The 19,110-nt window shown below is 35.2% G+C and overlaps 1 long non-coding RNA gene across 2 annotated transcripts in view; it reads left to right on the top strand.

Moving 5' to 3' along the window:
- LOC111740608 overlaps window positions 1–18,795 on the top strand; it is a 39,723-nt gene extending 20,928 nt beyond the window's left edge. The window contains exons 2-4 of one of the 2 annotated variants that reach the window (XR_002780688.1): window positions 3,671–3,712; window positions 6,037–6,164; window positions 18,719–18,795. This is a non-coding gene — a long non-coding RNA (uncharacterized LOC111740608). Of the gene's footprint in view, window positions 1–3,670; window positions 3,713–6,036; window positions 6,165–7,986; window positions 8,083–18,718 lie in introns of those variants that run through there. The other variant, XR_002780687.1, reaches the window with a different exon arrangement.
- Window positions 18,796–19,110: the final 315 nt, after the last annotated feature.

Here is a 19,110-nt window from a genome sequence, read left to right as displayed (position 1 = left end):
AGATTTTCCTAATCAAATTCCAAAGATGTGGTTGGTTGTTGTTGTTAGAGCTTGCCTTGGATTTATAAATTAACTTGAAGGGGTGGTGGTGAATTACCATCATTACTACTGTTAATTTTTCAAATTTTCAGTTAATTTTTTGGTATTTTTAGGAGTAGTCTTCTCCTTAATATATATTGCATGTTATTTTTATCTTTTTTTGTTGCTATTGAAAACAAAGTTTTTCTTCTAGTACAACTTCTAAATGATTGAAGTTATTTAAAACAATTCTTACTTGCTTCAAGTCAGTCTTTTTCAAACTTTATCAAAAAAAGGGTACATTATATTAATTTAAAATTTGTTCAAGACTATAAAATCCACTAGAAGGGAAAAAGCTTAGTTAACAACAGAGGAACACCTTTCAAATTTCTTAGAGGAAAACAGTGTTTTATTGGTGCCATGAAAAATATTTAATAGTAGTAAGGTAGCAGTGCGTTTCTCTGGGTCTCTTTCTGGTCAGTAAACAATTAGACGTCTGTGCTACTTCAATACCTGAATTCACATTTAATGATGCTGTGTCTGAGTATAAATGCTCGTAACACTCCTACTTGGGAAACACTGACTGTTACCCTGTTGACCATCCAACTACCTGGACTTTGAGTATCATCCAGGTCATTTGGTAACTAACATTCATACTTTACATCTAATTTTCTTGAAGAGTCTTTGGCAAGTAAAATATTCAATACAAAGAATTTGCAAAGAATTCTTAATCTAGCTCCCTCCCCTTTTATCCTCCCTTTGATATTATCATTAGGAAAGGGTGTTTTTCAGCTTTAATGTAAATCAATTTGAAAGGCCACATGCTGCCATATTGGAGATATGCCGTCTTTACCCCGCTACTTCATTAAGCCAAGGCTGCAAGCTTTTTATGAAGGGAAGCTACTTATTTTTTTCCGTGAAGTTGTATTCTATACCAACATGTGCTTCATTAACAATGTCAAATGTAAAGTGAAAATATCAATTATGGAAACATCAGTGATTCATGCCATCGATGGATTTAAAGTAATAGTATATATATTTATTCAAATAATGTTTATTAGGCTTTTAAAATTTTTTAAATTTTTCAATGAGAGTTGACATTCAATATAGTAAGCTTTTTTTTTTTGGTACAAAAATATAAAGAACAGAGCAAAAATGGCCTATGATCTCACAATTCTGTTAACAAAGTAATACATGTGTAGTTGGAAGATTTAAGTAATCGAAAGCTAAATGAAATGAAAGTAAAATTTTCTTTCTTTCTGCCTTAGACCCTTTTCCCAGCTTTAACTACTATGAGTATATTTCTAAGTATAATTTCTCCAAAAATATTTTTTCAGATATACATAGTCACAGTTTTGTATGCATGTGCATGTACACACACTCACTTCTTTTTAAAAAGGAAATTATACAAAATAAATCACACCATACCCAATATTTTAGATTAAGATCCGTTTTTTTTTTCTATTTTAAACAATGCTACAATAAACACTTAGTAGGATTCTCACATAGTTCTATAAGATATGCTTCTGAAAGTGTTTCTGAAGATTATAGCAGACAGTGTAGCATAGTGTTTAGCAGTGTGGACTCTGGCATCAGATAACCTGGAGTTTGAATTAATTTTTTGCTCCTTTCTAGCTGTGTGACCTTGGGCAAGCTATTTAACCTTTCTATGCTTTACTTTCCTCCTGGCCCACTAAGCCTAAGTTAAAGTAACCTGAGTTGGCGTAAAGAGCAATGTATGTAAAGAGCTTTGAATGGTGCTTGGCATGTAGTAAGCAGTCAATAAATGCTAGCTGCTATTATTATTATTATTATTATTATTATTATTATTATTACTATTATAAAATCTGCATTATATACATGATAAGAGCCATTCTGAGAGAAAACAAGGCAACTTTGGAAATGAAAGGAAAGAGGGAGATTAAGGAAGAAGATAAAATAATGAAGAACAGGAAGAAAAGAAAGAAGAGGGAGATGAAATCAGGGTTAGAAAGAATGCTGGAGAAGGATGGGGAGAGAGTGAAATGTGGAGAAGAAGTAGCTGGATGAAGGCAAAGTAACTGAGGATGGAAAATGTGATGCAAAGTTTAGAGAATAACTGAAAGCTCACAGTGACAGGTTGAGGACTTCCTTGACTATTATATTAGTTTAGATCTGAGTGCATAGGGTTAAGTTAATCTCATCGCTCGGTTCAAGTCACATCATCTTTGCATGGCCACTTCCTCATATATTTGCTCATTTAAGCACTCATTCATTCTCTTTTATCCCCATTCCCAACTACATTCCCCTCTTCACCCTACAGGAACCATTCTAAAGTGTAGCTGTTTATCTATGTTCTAGCAAGTTGTGTTTCGTTGGTTTGCATACATGTATTTTTAATTTATAAAAATAGTTTTGCATTCTGTATCTCACTCAGTGTTTTAAGTTTTGCATCAGTACCTTACTTTCAAAATCAATGTGTATTTCTGAATGTCAGAGTCCTTTGGTCCTAGTTTCGTCATGGGACTCCATGGCATGCATCCACCACCTTTTGCCCATCCATTCTCCCAGGTTGCCCTTAACATCTCCCACCATCAGCTAATGCTCAATGAATAGCCTTTTATGTGTCCTTTTATAGAATTTCTTTAGTACATAGAACCAGGGGCAAAGTTGCTGGGCCTTATACTATGCATACACTAATTTAAGTGAATACTGCAAGGTTGATTTCTAGAATGGCTGCTGCTTTCTACTTCCACCGTCAGAACGTGTAGCCATACCTCTGCCAATGTTCAGCATGGTCTAGCATTCTTCTTTTTCCAATTAATTTAGTGCATTTCACTATTATTTTCATTTGCATTTCCCTGAATACTAATTAATTTTGTTATATTTGTCATTTTTTCTTCTCTAAATTGCCTGTCCATGTCCTTTCCCATTTTCTATTGAAAGTTACTGGTTTTTTTTCAATTGATTTGCAGTAGTTTTTTTCATATTCTAGTGATTAATCTTTTATTGGTGTTAAAAATTGCAGTTACTGCCTTCCTTTCTGTCATTGTCTGTTAGATCTGTCTATGTCATAATGGTTGAATAGTATTCTTCTCTCATGGTCTGTGTTGCCACTTGATCACAAAGACATTCTACTCCCCTCTTCCCACTCTCCATTAACTATATGTTTTTTCCTTTCACATTAAGTCTTTCATTCATCTGGTAGCCACACATATCTGATGTCAGGTGGTGATCCAGCCTTTTTTTCCTTCATTGTGACCCTTTTCCCAAAATCTGCTATAAAGCAATTTATTCTGTCTTTATCATATGTTAAGTTTGTGTGTGTGTATGTGTGTTTATGTGTGATTGGGAGAGAAAAAAGAGAGAGACAGAGAGAAAGAGAGAGAGAAAGAGAGAGATAGAGAGAGAGACAGACAGAGAGAGAGAGAGAAAGAGAGATAGAGAACGCTAACTTGTAAAATCACAGGTAAGTAGTGGAGTAGCCAGACAAATTTAAAACGCTTACTAATAAATCCATTAATCGACTCTTAAAACCCTTTAGCACTGGATCATGGTTTATGGAATAATTGGAGAAGTTTTTTTTTGTGGCCATTTATGCTGTTTTAAGTCACAGACTAGATGGATAGGTCTATCTATCCTTTTCATATTTTATTCCTCTTTTCTCAAACAGATTAACTGGAAGAGGGCAAAACCAATTTAGAAGACATACAAGGTAGGTCAGCAAAAAGCACCAGAATTCCGTATTGAAAAATTATGGACAAGGCAACAGAAAGGCAGGCCTCCATGCCTGGCCTATGTTTCAACCCTAGTCTGCACACAGAACCATATGAACAAAAATAGAGGCCTCCAGTGACTGTGGTTCTTCTGTACCTGCTGACTTTTGTATCTCTGATCTCTCAGCTATTTTCTGCCATATAAGTTCTAGCCCTGGCTCATAGCTCACTGTACATCCTAACATGCCCAGTGGTACGTTCAGCTGATACCTACATGGGCCAGTCCAATTAAGTCCTCTGGACAGCCCCCAGATATTGTAGTAGAGCCTAGTTTTTGACACTCAGTAGTCAAAAAAACCCCCAACACCCTCATTTTTCACACAACAGAGATGCTGAGAGAACCAAGAGTTCAGACAGGCCTCAGCTTGGGTGGAATAAGTTCTAGTGGTGAGGACTTGGAAGGATCAATGGAGCCAGCTAGCTATACCTCGGCAAGCACCAGCCCCCACAACCAGGGGTCAGGCTAGACCAGCTTTACTGTGAGGGCTGCCTGTGAATCATGGGCTCCCTCTGACTGCATGAACACATAAAAGCCTCACCTGCACTCAGGTGCCACCTTGGAAAGGAAGATGGAGAGAGGTTAGAAATCTAGAGAATCTTTGAGTGTTAGTCAAGAGATTGAGTTGGACTTCAATTCGGCTTTAGTTTAAATTGTAAATAATTTTTTCTACCAACGGGGGAATAGAGGTCTAGAGAAAGATAAAATTAATTTTGCACAGTATGTTTATTTTGTTCTCTCTTCTCCAAGCTTTCTGTGTGTGAGTGCATGTATTTTACTTAGATCATACTTTTATTTGGCATGGGCTCGAAATTGCATTTTCCTAGCCAGAAAGCTCTTTGTATTTAGTGCATTTGAGAGGATGCACTTTCGAGATGCCCCTTCTGAACTGCTCCCTGAAGCCCCTGCTGTGGGTTGTGGTCAGTCTAGTAGTGAACACCATTTTTCAGAATGCAGCTGTCACGTTATTCATGGCATATATAAATTCGTTTTTTTCCTATTCTTTTTCAAGTTTAATTAATTGTCTCAATGATATCTGTTACAGTTATGTCCCTAACCCTTCCTCTTACTCTTCCAGGTCCAGGATCCAACCTGTGATATCTCTTTAGTCTTGGTTAATCTAGAAAATGTCCTGAATGTCTCATTTTTTGGATGACATTTTAAAGGAATATAGATAATTGTTTTGTAGAATGTACCTCAATTTAAATTTGTCTGAAATTTCCTCAGATGTAGATAGAGGTGACATATTTTTGGCAGGAAACCACTGAAGTGGTGCATTCCATAATGAGGCACATATGTCCTTTGTCTCAATATTGGATATATTAGCTTTGATGTCTTAGTTAAGATGCATAAATACAATTTTTCCCTTTCAATTAGCACGTAATTTGAGGAAAGATAATTTCAGATGATGTAAAAATCCTTTTTCTTTTCAGCCTTTCAGCCATGACAATAATACAGGTCATCTCAGCTATACTAGAAGCATAATTTTTGCTGAACATAAATATTTCAGAAATTCGTTCTAGAAAGACAGTTTATTTTTAACATAACAACTTGGAGTTAAAATAATTGGGAATTCACACTGGAAAATCTATTTATTTAATACCTCTAGCAATGAGTTCATTTTGAAGCATACATTTTTTTTTAAAGCTCTGTGCCTAATATTCCAATCCAATAAGATGTTGGTTTGAAATGAAACTATTTCAGCTAATAACTTTGCATTCTCTGGTGAAATTTATGTTGCAATTTAAGCAGCTGCCTGAAATGCAATAGAATATGAAATTATTTTAAAAGTGCAGATAGCGAACACCTCTTGAAAATGGAGCATTTTTGTTTTTTTAATAAGATATAAAAGAAATGAGCTAGAAGATATTAGAAATTTAGTAAATTCCAGCCATTATGATTAATGTTATGGACCATAGAGTACTAAATCATAATCATAGAGTACTAAAGAATAGCTCATCAAATAGCCTCATTTTCAAATGAGAAAATGGTCAGATATTAATATTGAAAAAATTGCTAATATATTGAAAGCTAATTTTTTAAAATTAAGAATTATCTGGGGTTACATCGATTAATAAAATCAAATAAGTTTCAAGTGTGCAATTCAACAGTACGTCATATATATATTGCATTGTGTGTTCACCACTCAACGTTAGGATTTTCTTTTGTTCTTCCTCTTTTTTTCTCTTTCCACTCATGTGCACCTCTAGTTATATTTAATGTTATAGAGTACATTCGAAAGTACACAGCTTAACTCTTTTGCAGACCATCTTCTGGAGGGAAAGCTTGGTCCTCCTTGACCGGGTCTGGAACACGGAAGAAGGAAGGCTCAGCTAACTGTGTGTGGGGCATGCTTTGGAGCTCACCTGAAAGATAATGAAGGCTGAATAAAGGTTTGTTAGGTGGGAACAGTGGGATCGGTGGGAGGGTTTACCTGGCCGAGGGAATAGCATGTGCAAAGGTAAGGAACAGTGAGTGGGAAAGGTGTTACATTTGTGGTGGGAGATAGGCACAGTGAGTACTTACTTGGTGTGGAAGTACTTTCTTCTGTAAAAATGTTCTATTTAATGAGAAAAATAGTGCAAAATGCATCAGAATAAAATCCCTAAGAAGATAGATTGACTTTGCTTTTTTTTTCTTTTTACTGTTATTTATGCCTACAGTGCCTGATCTTCCTAGGTGGTCTCCCATCCAAGTATTAACCAGGCCTGACCCTGTTTAGCTTCCAAGATCAGACATCAGGCTTGTTCAGGATGGCAACTTCTTGAGATGTCTGGGATTCAGGTTGATTGTAGTGATTCAGGTGATGACTTTAACTACTTTCAGAGTCCCCTAGACCCATTTCACTACCTGTAGATAGAGAATTTGGTTACGTCATAAATTATAGGGCAGAGAACCTTCACAAATTTGGTTCAGGGAAAGCTGGGATGTGAGCATACAGAGAAAAAGGAAATGATGGCACTGAGTGGAACTAGAGATTCAGTCTAGGGCTTTGTGAGGGAAGGGTTAAAAGTCCAGTAAATATCATGCTCCCACAACAGTGACTGCCTGAATTAAGATGCATCTCATTTTCACCTTAGGGATATCAGTACATAAGTGAGGCATGGAAGTAGTGATTATATTGTTGTAATGAACTCGTAATTGGCTTTCCATTTCCAGAGTCTTTCCCCTTGGGGCTATTCTAAACCAGTTCTTCTCACACTTTAATATGCTACAAGTTACCTGGGATCTTGTCAACATGCAAATTCTGATTCTGTAGGTCCTGAGAGTCTGTATTTCTAAAAAGCTGATAATAGATGCTGATGTTGCTGGTGTGGTTACCACACTTTGAATAGCAAAGTCTATATCATATTGTTAGGTTAATCTTCTCAAGACCAAAATTTCTATTTTATTGTTTCCCTGCTCAGAATTCTTCTATGATTTTCAAATATCCACCCTTACCAATTAAAAAAAATCTTGATCTTAGCATGTGTGCCTTCCATAATATGGCTCCAACCCACCTTTCTACTTATGTTTCTCATCAATCTCTACTTATTCCTATGCTTCGGCTAACCTTGTAAAGGTTCCTGATATTTCCTTTACCTGGAAAGACATTGGACTCCTCCACGAATCAATCTTTCTTATTTGTCATTCTTTTGCATTCCTGACTTTGTAAACTTCATAGTCTGCCTCTGCTTATAGTTGATATACTTTACATATCTTCGCCTTTGGACTTTTAGGTTTTGGCAACTGAGCCTATATCTTATTCACTTTTGACTCCCTGTAGCATCTGAGTATGTGTTATCTTTGACATATTTATAGAATTGAATATTTTCATAATCATCATCCACATCAGTTATAATTTGCTTTAAGAGAAAAATGCTACTAGCAATTAATATATTATTTACTTTGTAATTGGTATCCTGCTTTCCTTCATTTGTAGTTCTAATTTTTGAGTGTATTTCAGTGTGTATATGTGAATTTACTCACTTAAGTTATTAAACCAATGAATTTTAATTTGCCTATAATTCTAAGCTCTTCTCTTAAATAGTAAAGTACAAGCATTTTTATGGTAGTTATTCTTTTTTCACTTATTTTCTCAGTTACTGTGTTGTAGATAATTGAAGCTGCCAGAAGTTAAGCTGTTTTTTGTTTTTTTTTTTTAACATTTCATAATAAATGCTTGGGCAAACGTATCGAATAATGATCGTGACATTTTTCTTTACTGTCCAATAGACTTCGATTAAATGCCACAAATTAATTGGATGCCTACTACACACAAGCCACTGTGGGTGATACAGAAATAAATAACACACAGTCCCTGCCAAATGAGAACTTTTATTCTATGCAACCACTTGGAGAAGCTCCTATTACTCTTCCTTTTTATATTTTCTTCATGTAGAGGTGAAAGGTAGATAGTAACAGATGGAGTTTCTCATTTTATTCAGCCTGCAGTTTTGATAATCACCAAATGTGCTAATTCTGTTTTACATTATAAATCATTTTACTGTATCTAAGTCTTATTAAACTATAATTGACTCATTTGACACAAATGGTAGCATTGTATAATAGGCCACCATATTAAAATGCAAATTTGGCTAAAAATTGTATTCACATATGGCATTCATTTTTTTTTTTTTTTTGTAGTAAAAAAGAAATTCAAAATATTTTAAAGCTGGCCAGTTAAAATTACTGAATCCTTTAAAAAAATGTATTGGTCTAACCTCAAAGCATGAGACAGCGAGTTAAAATAAATGCTTTTAAATGATTCTACCATTTGCAGCATATGCAACTATTAGATGTCAGCTATATATCTTAAAGTGGCCGGAAGTCAATTGTTGATTCCTGTACATCCTAACCTGTTCCACCAGCTATTTTCCCAGCCTTAGGAAATGCTATCTCCAGCCTTCTCTTTCCATGGCCAGAAACACTAGTGTCTTCTCTCTCTCAACTCCTATATCCAATCCAAATGTGAATACTATTGGCAATAACTTTAAAATATATCCACAGTCTGGCCAGTTTTTACTACTAGCACCCAAGATAGTGATCTTTATCACTTGCCTGGCCAATACATCTACGTCTCTCTTATAGAACAAACAAATAATTGCATGTCATTCAAAGTATGTCTATATAATAGTTTAATTCTTCTGTTTTTTTTTTTAAGTAGGTTACTTTCAGTTTATTGATATTAAAAATAAATTGCATTGAAATAAGCCAGTTACAAAAAGACAAATACTGTAGGATTTCACTTATATGATGTACCTAGAATAGTCAAATTCATAGAGAGAGAAAGAGTGATGGTTGCTAGGGGCTGGAGAAAAGGGAAATGATGAGTTACTTATTGGGTATAGAGTTTCTGTTTTGCAAGAGGGAGTTTTGAAGACAAGATGCACAACAATGTGAGTGTCCTTTAATATTACTGAACTGAACACTTAAAAGTGGTTAAGATAGTAAATTTTATGTTATACATATTTTACCTCAATTTATAAAAAGATAAAGTAGCAGTAGGAAAAATTTCTAAAACTCAGAAAATATTAGAGAACAGGTTTACAAATTTAACAACACAAAGATGGAAAACCTCTCTGTTAACTAGAGAAATGCAAATGCAAATTGTTTAACTACAAATCATTTTACTCATTGTTTGTTAATAGATGTCAATAGCTGATACTGGCACGAGAACAGGAAATAAAGCACTTTAAAACTCTGTTGGTGGGAGAAAGCATTAGTAAGACCATTTTGGTAGGCATTTAGTCCATTGATATAAAAATTTAAATGTGTATACCCTTTGATTGAGCAAATTCAATTCTGTTTGATAGAAATACGTGCTTACATGTGTTCAAGAATAATGTACCAAGATAGTAAGGGAAACTTTTCTTATAAAAATCAAAATTCAAAAAATAATGATGAAAAAATTTTCTTGTACCACCTTTGTTTGGAGGTTCTAGGAAAGACATCTGTGGATTTCTGAGTCAAGAGTTTGTACATTTAAAACATGAGTAGGTACTGTCAAACTGCCTTCCAAAAAAAGGCTATGCCAATTTACACGCACATGAGAGATTCTACTGGTTTTCTGAGAATCAGATATTATCAATGGTATTGATTTTACCAATTTTATAGATGAAAAAATAATGTCTAACAGTTGTTTGAATTTGTATTTCTCTGACTACTAATGAGTTTGAGATCTTTTCATATGTATATTCACCATTTGTATATTTTGTCTGTACCTTTTTATGCATTTCATTTTTACTCTATTTTTATTATTTTATAGAAATTAAAAAAAAATATATATATAATCTGGATTTTGATCTCTTGCTTGTCGAGCTCTGTCTTTCTGTCTAATCTATCAGATATGAATCTGTGACCCCGATCAGGTATATAAGAATTGCCACATTACCTCATTTTCTTTAAATGCAATTATATGCATCTCTCACAACACCTTGTCAGGGATGAGAAACTAAGGTCAGTCATCATTGGGGTTCTTCTAAACTTTCATGGGTGTGAGAAGATTCGCTTATGCAGAGTGATATATTTGGCCAGTCCCTTGGGCTCTATAGTCCAGGTGGATAGGATTCATATACCATTATTCAAGTCCTTACTCTCCCCTGCTTCTCTGCTGGACTTGGATACGAGATTTTTTTTTGCTGAGATTGGGAGACTTTCTTGCTATTTATTTGTTTTTCTAATTTATTATTAATTTTTATCTTTAGACCTTGAACTCACTTGGACTTTGTGCTTGCTTGTGTGTATATGTAAGGTTTGTAGTAAGAATACAAGTTTTATATCCTTTTAGATATTCAGCTGTTTGATCACCATTTATTGAATAATCAATTCATCTTTTCAGACATGAAATACAACCTATTACAAACACTAGGCTAATAAAGGATTAAAGTCAATTTTTGGTAGGAATAAAGGCTACAAATCTTAGGCAAGTTAAAGTATGCTAGGAAAAGGAGATTATTGGCAGATTTAAGAGATATAAACAAACTGAACTAGAATCTAAAGAAAAACACCATTAATGGAGTTAAGTTGAAATTGAAAAACTGGGGGCAATATTTTCTACTTATCTTTTAATACATAAAAAGATTATCCTAATTAACATAAAATGGATAAATAATTTAAAAATAGGCAAAGGGCCTGAAGGAGTAATAACAAAAATTCATATAAAGTAAAAATATATAAATACTTGTCCACTAGAAATGATATAAATTCATCTTTTAGCACTGAGACACAAGTTTTGAGCTCTCAAAATGGCAAGATTTAAAAAAGCGATAAAACTCAAATTACTGTGAAAACATTGCTTAGAGGAGTGTAAATAGATACAACCTTTTAGATGGTCAATTTGGCAACATATTTAAAAGCTCTTAAAATATGCATATTGCTTTGCCCAGAAATTTTGTTTTTAGAAATTTTTTTCTAAGAAAATAATCAGAAAGGTTTGCAAACATTCACATAGTGTTATTGATAAGGAGAACCACCTAAGTGTTTAATAATTAGGGAGAACCTACATAGAGAACACTATGTCGGCATAAATTTCATAACGTGGAAAAATGTCTACCCATACAGTATGTATGCTGAAATGATGTGCTTGTGAAACAAGTGTGCACCAGTGATATTTTTATAAAGGAGTGTAAGGCAAAATTAGGAACTACTAGCCCCAGTAAACTTGGTTTAAAACGTCTTTGCAAGCCTTTGATACTGCCTCAGAAGTGGTAGGTTGTGATACAAAAGAGCTGAATGGATGGTTCTCCGTGCTGGGTGCATATGCGTCTGCTATACCTGGTATCATGACTTCAGCATGAGGAGAAAGCATAGGTGGACCTCAGTCTTATATGTCACTGCCAAGTGAAAGAAAATGCCTCTCCCTTCAAGTCAGATCTGTGGAACTTAAAAGTTTACCATATAAGTTAACTCCCAAAAAAGTCCTTATAGTGTCAGAGTTCTTGCCTTTGTCCAAGATGAAATCAACAGTTTTGGAACATTTTTGCTTCTTTCTCTCATGACCCTGAGTGTGCAGGGCTTTCCCCCTTCCCTGCACTGTGATTAAAACTCTAACTCTGAATTGCTATAAACCCACAGCTACTGTTCCCTCTCCTGGAAATAGGCCAAGGGCTTTTAGAAGCAAAGTGTCTGAGACTGTAATTATAGGCAGGGTTAATCATGTAGGCTAAATAAGCACGGAGAGAAAAATCTCAGGGAATCTGAAAATCATGGTTCCCTCCAACCCCCCCCTCCAACCCCCCCACGTGGAATAGGGTCGGGGAGAGGTGAGCGCAGCTGTGCGGGAAGCATCTTGTTTTGATGGCTTGGCTGTCAGATTGTGTTTAATAAACCGAGCACCTTCCACCCACTCTCTCTCTGTCCTGACAGCAACTGCAGCCACAAAAAGGCAGAAGAGGGGCTGGTTCTGTAGGGAAAAGAAATTTAAAAATACGCTTAGATGATCAGAACCAGATGTCGTTTTCCAAACTGTTTTGTTCACAGGGAAAGTAAGCTTATTGAAGCAAGTTGTATTTGTGCCACAAGATGCCACCCTTCCCTTGAAAAGAAGAGACTAAGGTAACTAAATAGAATACAAGTGTTTTACGAATCCATTTCTCACTTTTGTATCAAGGAGCTTCATCTGAGATGAAGTGTTTTGTTCTGTAACATTTTGGTGTACGGAAAGAAACTAGTTTCTTGTTAGCAATTTCTAAAACTCTTTTAAACTGCTATGGAAACATTACTTTTCCATCTTATCTGACAATGGATTACAGTTTTGCACTCAGGCTTTATTACTTTGGATTCTTGGGGTTAGCCTAGTTTTTGATGTACAGTCAAGCTGTTACAAAAGGTCTCAAAACAACAGACTGTCACTCTTCACAATTTTAAACTTCCAGTTTCTCCAAGAGAGATGTTTAACTTTCTTGTCTATGCAAGCAAAAAATGGAGTGGGATTTGTTTTTGATTATTTATTTGTGATTTACTTTTATGAAAACCCACAATCCTCTATGCATCCATTAAAATATAGTCACCTGAATGCAAAGTTGAAGGCTGCCATAGCAAAAAGTGATTGACTTGTAAAATGGAAATCAACATAAGTCATAATCAAATATTCTTTATATTCTTAGCTGAAATCAATACATCTTTGTTAATCATAATCTTTGAATTCATCTTTGACATTGTGCTGAAAGCAAAATTTCAAGAATTACCTATATTGCCCTAGTCTTTTGCCTTTTACTTACCATGAACCCCCTAGTCCTAGCTGCGGTGAGTGGTTGGTCCTCAATCACCTTTCTGCATTGACAAGAAAAATGGAAAAAAATTCAGTTATTCTTCCTGAAAGGAAGTCATGAAGTAGCTGTGACCTTGAACTGCTTATTTAACCTATTGGTGCCTTCATTTTTATTTGTAAACTGAGACATTTTACCGGCTACTCTGTAAATTGTTTTCTATACTTTTGAGGAGATTTTTATGACACTCTCATTAAAAATTTGGATAGCTAGGCCACTGGTATGGTTAGTAAAGGAAAATATTGGGAATCTGCAGGAATACTAATATTTGTATTAAATTCTGATGTGATTCTATAATATTATTGCCGCAAACCATTCTGCCTCCTGTAGCAATGTGCTAATAGTATCGCTATAAAAAGCTTGTTTGCACATAGATATACTAATTTTTAAGGTTGACACGATGAAAGTTCTTTATATTTTATTTTCTCCATTTGAATTTTTGTCATGGAGGGAAGTCTAAAAAGTTTAAGTGTTATTTCTCATGTGAGAAAAGCAGTTCAAATTGTTACCTCTGTGTGAAATGTCTATGGTTTGAACCTTGTTTGTAGGGTGAACCATTTCTGGCCACGCTAAGGATCAATGTTTAAGTCAAAGGGTTTCCATGATGAACTGGTCTTTGGAGAAGCTTAGTGTGAAACTGTACCAGATACGGGAAACTCCACATTGATAATGACGAACCAAGCCCAACATATCCTCTCTCTGTTAGGACATAAATGAGAAGAAGTTGGGTCACAAGAGTTTAAATAATCTTTTTCTCCCAAAACACTTACTAACTAACCTCTTTTTCCAGTTCTCCATTAGACTTTTTTTTTTTTTTTTTTTGGAAGAAACAGGAGTAGGGTTGCCAGATAAAATATAGGACATCCAGTTAAATTTTAATTTCAGATAAAAAGAATTTTTTTTTTGGTATAAATATGTCTCAAAATTGCATATACATTGTATTTAAAGTTAAACTACTATACTCAATTATGTTTTGTAATAATTATACTAAAATTAGTTTTTTTCTTCGAGATTATGGTCTTTATTAGCAAGCCCAGCCTATAGCTGTCCTGCCCCCAGCCCAGCCCAGTCCAGGCAGACAGTGAGTCAGAATCTCTGGATGGGGCAGGAAGACGTGCTACTGGTTCTACTGAAAATACGTTGACCAACTGGACGGCGGGCAGAGTTTGGGCAATCTGAATAGAGGATAGGCCCCGAGGGACCACTCCTTTTGACACAGCTCCTGTGGGGACTAGTATAAAATTAGTTGTTTTTTAAAGCTGAAATTAAAATTTAGCTGGCATACTGTATTTTTATTTGATAAATGAAACCTTAACTAGGACCCCAAGGAAATGTGAGAATGCCGAGACAGTTTCTGTGCTATACATATTCTCACAAAGAATAGCAATAAACATCTACCACTTGAAATAATGTCATTTTTATAAAGTAAAATTGACCCAGTACATTGATTTGCATTTCCCACTACATCCATATGCGTATGTTTCTTTCAGTTTAAGATTTATGTATTTCGTATTTTGCTTTTTCACTTAATATATACAGTATTTCTATATCTATATTTTAAAACTGTGATACAATTTTATTTTGTAGATGAATTATTTAACATTTCCTTGTTATGAAATACTTAGGTTATATCCTTTTTTCTGCTACAAATGTTACAGCAACTTCTTGATGCATATAGTACTTGTTTTTTGTTAAACTGTTTTTCTAGAATAAATTCCTAGGAGTGAGATTAGTGTGTCATTGGGAATCAAGTGGTAAATTATGCCTGAATAATCACAGTCAAGTTTTCCTTTTCAAGCCATGTTATAAAGGGTACAAAATAGGAAAGGAGAATAGGGGAAATGTACATGGATGCAATTTTATGTCTTAAAAGTTCTGCAAATGGACAATCCTTTTATAAGAATATTTCATATTTCTGAGAGGAAGCCATTTCTATTTTTAATACCGATAGTAAAATAACGAGCATGGAAATGGTTTTGAAAACTTAAGCTGAACATGAAAGAGTTTAATAATCTATAAATTTCTGCTGCTGTCCATTTCTTACCTGTATGTTACCAGGCTTTTCTGATCATCACAAGTGGCCTCATAACTGCTCCAGACTGACATGATTGCTTCTAAAATATGTTTCCCAAGGTTACATTATTGGAGGAAGCTGCAGTGTGCATCTGTTCATAAACTAATCATGCACTTCCCCCTCAAGGTGTTGGAGACAAGAAATAGGTTTGAAAGAATTTGCTTCTATAGTAACGTTGGTGCAAGTGATAAACCAGTACCCAACTGATTTAAAAATCTTACTCACAGAGCAAAAGCAAACACACAACCAGGCAGGACTATTTGCTTTAAAAGCAAAAGAGACAAGAGCGGTATTTGAGAGGGGTAAATATAAGGTGAGGGGCCCAGGAGGCAGGAATTGTAATTTGCTCTGCTTTTTGACCTGGACTATCATTTAAAGTGATTTAAAATCCAAAAACAAGATAAAACGAAATAAATATATGTAGAGGTATAGAGGTTCCAAACTAAGTTTTTCTCTAGTTGCTTTGGTTAATGTCAGCTTTATCCCATTAGAATTAAGCCACCATCAGGAGATATGTTGCTATTTACAGCATCCCAGGCAAGCTCATAGGCAGAGAGCTTAGGCCTTGCTGGCAGTATGGTGCTGTAAGAAACTCAACTTTCATGGGAACTGTGAGTTCAAGTTGACAATGCAACAGTATTTCAATAGAGAGCAATAATGAGAGATTAAAAATCTTTAGTGCTCTAGCTTGAAAAAAATCTTCTTCTTTCCTAATCAAGCTATAGTTGGGAGTTCTATCAGCATTTACTACATTGTTTTCAGAGGCAACACTGGTAGTTCATCAAGATGTTAACAGCCGATCTCTAAAAGTGAGATGAAATAAACTTGGGAAAGTTTCTTGCAATGTGCTTCTCCTTCACAGATCCTTGGTGCTCATTAGAATAGTGAAATCTCTGAGAAACTTGTGGTAAAAAAATCTTTTTGACTTTAACTTATAACTTCCTAAACATATAACTAAGGAAGTCATATTTACGCAACCCCAATGAACATTTCAAGGAATGCTCATGTTCTAAAGGACAATTTACATCAAACTTAGTTAAATATGTCTCTATGTAAACAAAGGGGTGTAGAAAGTTGGTTGGAGATCCTTTCAGACTAAGTTTGGATGTGTATTGTAGCCTTGTTGCTTGTCTTACTCATGCAAAACTTTACTACATCTGTTGAGTCATCTGGGATGAGATATATATAATTTTCTTCAGAGATTCGATTCTCTGGGCAGGGAAATGAAGGAGAAGGAACAGGTTGTCCAGGTTTTATATTAATTTATCCTTCTAGTTAAATCCTATGGCTTTAGAATAGAAAGGACAGTGGGGAAGTGAGCTGGCTGTAAATATAATTTAGCAGAGCAGGCTTTTCTCTACCAAATCATGACTTCTGAATAAAAGGACAAGACAAAAAACCAAGACAAAATACATCTCACAAATACTGAGAAGGGCGTGATTAGGAGAAGGAATGTTTAATTAAGGGTGCTCAAAGTTGAATTGGCCAGTGGAAGCAGGAGACTGGGATGGAAAGATAAAATTGGATCTTAAGAAGGATGATGCATGGCAGAAAAGGAAGCAGTTAAGTGGAGGTAGTGAATTATTTTCAAGTGAACTTTCAGTGAAATGATTTGGAGATAATATGTATTACTTCAGATGCCTAACACTAATGTTCAGATTAGAGTAAAAAAGAACATTTTAAGTTTTCTAACTATGAATTGTTATTCAATTAAATGAATAAATATTGATTACCTGTCATGTGTAGCATAATAAAAAGGAATTTCAGAATATAAAGAAAAATTCTTCTTTCAAGGAGAGAATACTATAAATATTGTAGTAATAAAATAAACACATACAAATTACTTATATAGGGCAATACCATCATTTTGAGCAGAAGAATAATGTGATCAGAACTGAGTTTTGGAATATCAATCTACCAGTAATAACTAGAATGGGTTGGAATACAAATAGTGGAAGTAAGGAGACTAGGGAATAGATAAAAGTCTTAATTTTCAAAATACGAATTAAATCATGGAGTAGGCAAACTTTTTATGTAAGGGTTCAGATGGTGAATATTTTTGCCTTTGGATGCTATGTGGTCTCTGTAGTGTGTAAGTAGTCATAGGCAATATGTAAATGGTTGAGGCTATTGTTTTCCCATAAAACTTAATTTTAAAAAATGGATGACAGGCCTGACTTGTTCCACAGGATATAGTTTTCCAACCCCCAAATTAATTAAGGAAGCTTAAAGTCAACTACTGATGAAAATATAAAAAATTATTACTGTATCATAAGGGTATAACACTGGCTTTTAGAAACATTAACAAACAAATCATTGTTTACTAATCCCGTTTATGATAGGGTTATTTGGATTTTCATATCCAACAATGGCAAACTAACTTATAACTGTTGATACTTCCATTAAAAAAAAAACCAAAAAACCTAGAAAACCTGGGGAGGGGAGGAGGGAGAAAGAGAGTGTGTGTATGTGTGTGTGCGCGCTTGCACACTCACACTCCTGTACATCAGAGCTATCAAGGCAGTAAGGACTTGTGGGGTTTAAAATATAGGGAAAATCAAAATACGTGGCGACAATAATAAAAGGCAGAAGGAATTACTATGTTCAGAGATCCTTGCACTGTTCAGCAATTATAAAACCACAAATTAATATTAGATATTAATAAAACAGTGGTGCATTTATAATTTCTATGATTACCATTACAAGAATGGTAAAAGAATTTATCATGTAGCTGAGATGGCTCATAGAGGGGAAAATGGAATAATAAAATACCACTTAATCCAGAATAAACAAGAAGGTGAGAAAAAAGAAATATAGAACAGGTATGACCTCCCCCCACCAAAAGACAACCCCACAACAGTAAATGGTAGATTTAAACCCAGACATATCTGTAATCGTATGAAATGTAAGTAGATTAAATATACTAGAAGGTAAATGTTTACTGAATTAAAAAACAAAATTCAACTATGTGGTTTATAAGAGATACACTTTGAATATGAGGTTACAGAAAAAATAAAAGGATATATCAAGTATAGAAACAGAAAATAGATTGGTGGTTGCCAGGGCTGGGTGGGGGAAATGGATGAAGGTGGTCAAATGGTACAAACTTCCGGTTATAAGATGAGTAAGATCTGGGGATGTGACACACAGCATGGTGAGTAGAGTTTCTTAAAGTCAAAAAAAATGAGAAGTCACCCTCTTTAGTGACTCTCTCAAACTGTAAAAAGCAGACTCATTCAAGAATCATAATCCAAGTAGTTAGACCCACATGAAGTGACAATATCAAATGGATTTGGGCTTTTGAGTAAATCTGTAGAAATCTAGCCGGCCTTTTGAGTAAATATAGCCTGGAATGTAGGTAGCCTCAAGCTGTTTCCCCTCCTCTGGTAATATTTTCCTTTAATTATTCCATAAAAGGTGGGAGGCCGGAATTTACTGATTATTTTTCCGTGAAGGCCACACTTGGCACCTTGTTACTTCCAGCTCAGCAGTACAGAGTATCACTGCTGAGGCTGGCCACGGGAGCAAGAGTGGCAGCTGGGCAGATATTTGTCATCCCCGTTTCAAGCCTATGCCATAATGAAGCCATGTTTATGCTTAACTGTTGTTAATTTCCATATTGTAGTGAATCCACAGGAAAACGAATGTGTGCAACTTTTGAGAAAGGAGAGAGGAAAAGCAGAGATGACTGCAGGCAGCCACTACATTAAAAGGTTATGGGCCAAAGCACCAATACCACAGGACATTTGAGGTGACCTTGCTGCAGGTGCCCAGACATTACCATCCCATCTATGGAGAATAAGTTAACCCCAAAGTTGCCAGAGTAGACATCATGTGACATGCAGGTTTCAGATAGCCTGTAAGCTTTGCAAAACACATAAGAAGAGTTGCGGGCAAGGGGCGAGAATGCCTGCGTATTTCATGAGGGGTGGGGACTTGGGTGAGGAGGTAAGTGTGAATTTTTATTTTGAGTGTGATAATTTTTTTGTCACACTTGGACTTAGAATGGATCCTCTT

This window comes from Pteropus vampyrus, unplaced genomic scaffold, assembly GCF_000151845.1.
Source record: "Pteropus vampyrus isolate Shadow unplaced genomic scaffold, Pvam_2.0 Scaffold66, whole genome shotgun sequence".
Classification (NCBI taxonomy): Eukaryota; Metazoa; Chordata; class Mammalia; order Chiroptera; family Pteropodidae; genus Pteropus; species Pteropus vampyrus.
The sequence above is the reverse complement of the archived record's forward strand: the minus strand, read 5'-3'. Positions and strand labels throughout refer to the sequence as shown.